Source organism: Sinocyclocheilus anshuiensis, unplaced genomic scaffold, assembly GCF_001515605.1.
Source record: "Sinocyclocheilus anshuiensis isolate Anshui unplaced genomic scaffold, SAMN03320099.WGS_v1.1 scaffold2556, whole genome shotgun sequence".
NCBI lineage: Eukaryota > Metazoa > Chordata > Actinopteri > Cypriniformes > Cyprinidae > Sinocyclocheilus > Sinocyclocheilus anshuiensis.
In genome coordinates, this window is record NW_015541097.1 from 46,822 (window position 1) to 49,642 (window position 2,821).

The following is a 2,821-nucleotide window of genomic DNA, read 5'->3' on the forward strand; positions in this document are numbered from 1 at the left end:
TATAGTTCAGCAAAATGGGTGTGCTTTTTGAAAAATGGCGTTATGGTTTTGAAATTTTAGTTCAAAAGCCTGGTTATAGTGTTTTAGCAATCGAGAAAAACTGTAATATGTCTCTTTTCTTCTCCACCTGTTTTTTCTGACCCTGCTTACCCAAAGAGCATTTTGCTGTCCAATGGTCGTGCCTTAACTTTGCAAATTCCAGTACTGCATTAGTATTGCATCCTTCTCATGGGCATTTAATATTTTTTTACTTTTAGTCTGAGTTATATCTCTTTTTTGCATCATTTTATCTGTAAAAGAAAACCTGCCTAATAATTATGCACACCTGAATATAATGAGTTTTTCCACTTCCAGCCTTCATGGACAATTATATATCACTTATATATGATCAAATACAAAATGAATAGTAGTTATTAAGATTGATGTGGTTTGGAATTGGTCAAATGTGCTTGGAAAAAAAAATAGCATGACCAAGCTGTCATAATCAGACAAAAAATCTTACCAGTTTTCTCCAGAATTAAATCACATCTGAAACAGTTATTTGAAAAAAAAAATCTGGTTCTTGCCTGAAATCTGTTACCTACAATACACATGCATTTATACAATTAGATTCAGATGATGTGTACAAGGATGAATGGAGCTAATAAACCGAAATAGTGCACAGCCTCTTGGGAGCCATTTGATATTCTCTTACAACTTGGATTTTTGTACATCTCCTGCTTTAGTAAAACACAAATGGAACAAAAACAACACCTAGAGAGAGAGAGAAATGAAAGAGAGCTCTTCTGTTTGTTGTGCTGTATTTTTTAATTCTCATTTTCATCTTAGATGTGAACACATTTGATCTCCATTTCAACACAGACAAAGACACAGACAGAATGCAAGAACTGAACATTACAGGATTTAAAAAAAATGTAAATGGAGTAAATCCTCAGAGTGTAGAAAAACATTCAAGCAAAACGAGAGAACTTTATATCCAACTTCCAAGGTATTTCTTCATTCAAAAACAAATATATTCCAGAAAAGGTAACAATCATTTGTAAGCCACTCTTTCTGAATACAATTTAAAGCTTGTTCATGTACATTAAGAGAACAGAACATCACAAAATGACCACTGAATGCAAACAAACAGGCATTGCACTAACAACAGCGAATACACTATACTGTACATCCAAAAGAAAATATATTTAGTGCTAAAACACAATTCCCAACCATTATGATGATCTTGTGCTCTTCAATCAAATGGCCACGGAATCTCAAACCACATGCTTATAAAACAACTTTTTGCACCAAAATGAAACCACATCCATAATAATCTCAGTTCTGTCCATCAGTGTATATACAGTATATCTTATGATTGCGCATTTGGGACAACATTCTTGTGTTTGACAAGGCCACAAAACAGGCATTTTCCAGCCTGCTGCATTTTACATATAAACAATACATAGAGTATAATCCACATAAATCCGCATGTGCAGCGTAATTTACATAAGCTCCGAGATACCTATTCAGTCACAGTTATGAAGAGAGATAGATAGACGGTGGAATGTACATATAATTGTGTAAGTATTATACATTCATCATTCGGAATGTTTGTTGCTTATTTTACAAATATAATTTTGTTGAGTAGATTTTTGTATAAATCTATATAGGCTATACATGCTAATTTCTCAGCATGAGAAGATATTCGTTTGTATGTAGATATTTGCAGATTATGTTTAACACTGAAAACAGTTCTCAGAAAGCATGTTATTGTAGATGCCACATTGTAAAGGGTTTCAAAACCATGGCTTTTAAGGTTAATGTAGTTATTCTATGAAATATTGCTGACGTATTGATCTGGCCAAATGTCTTTTTCAACTGCTCCCTTTTCAGTCTGTTCGTTCTAATTCGATGCGATTCTGATGGTGTTAAAGGGATTTTAATGGAGGAGAATTCAACCAGGACTGGTCTGACCAATAGGATTCAGTCTGCTGGAGTGATCACCATAGTAACAGTGTGATTCAAAAACATCAAAAAAAAAAACAAAAAAAAAAAAAACTTGAAGAGATCAAACATACAAAAAAAAACCTAGTATAAAAACCGGCAGAATAAAAGCAAACAAATTCCCAGCTGTGTGAGTGTGTTTTTTCTAAACTAATTTCAATCAAATACACTGTATAAATAACAACAAATCTGAACGAGTATGCAAATATTTGCTTTGAAATGTGGCAAAAAATAAATCCTTTCATCAAACACCGAGCCTGAAGATCCCACATCAAATGTTTACACTGTTTGCCACTCAGATGTTCAACAAGGTATAACTAGTAATAAATAAGATGTAAATAATTTAAAAAGAGAGATGCTTTCCCACTCACTCAGATGTTCATTCAACAAGGTATAACTAGTAATAAATAAGATGTAAATAATTTAAAAAGAGAGATGCTTTCCCACACAAAACTCGCCCCTATGATGTAAAAGTGTTGTGGTTTGTTGTCAGGGCATTGCAATGCGACTGCTAAGCTGTTCTGAATGTCTATAGTATATTGCTAGGGTCTAGACATTGCTAGTTGGAAAAGAGCCTGTGATACTCCTTCGATACTGTTTCTCTATGTCCGAAAAGCCATGGCGCTCTCACACAACATCAGTGAAAAATACATCACGGAGCAAAGTCAATCAAACTCCCTGCGAAGGGTCAACTGTCAATAGTGTAGTGATGTATGAAGAACATCTCACACAGAAGTTACTTTCAAACCAATCATCTTTTGGTCGAGCGAATCCACATGACCAATTTGAGCCCGTTGCGAAATCTGTGAATCTTGCGGAAACCCCCCCCCCCCCA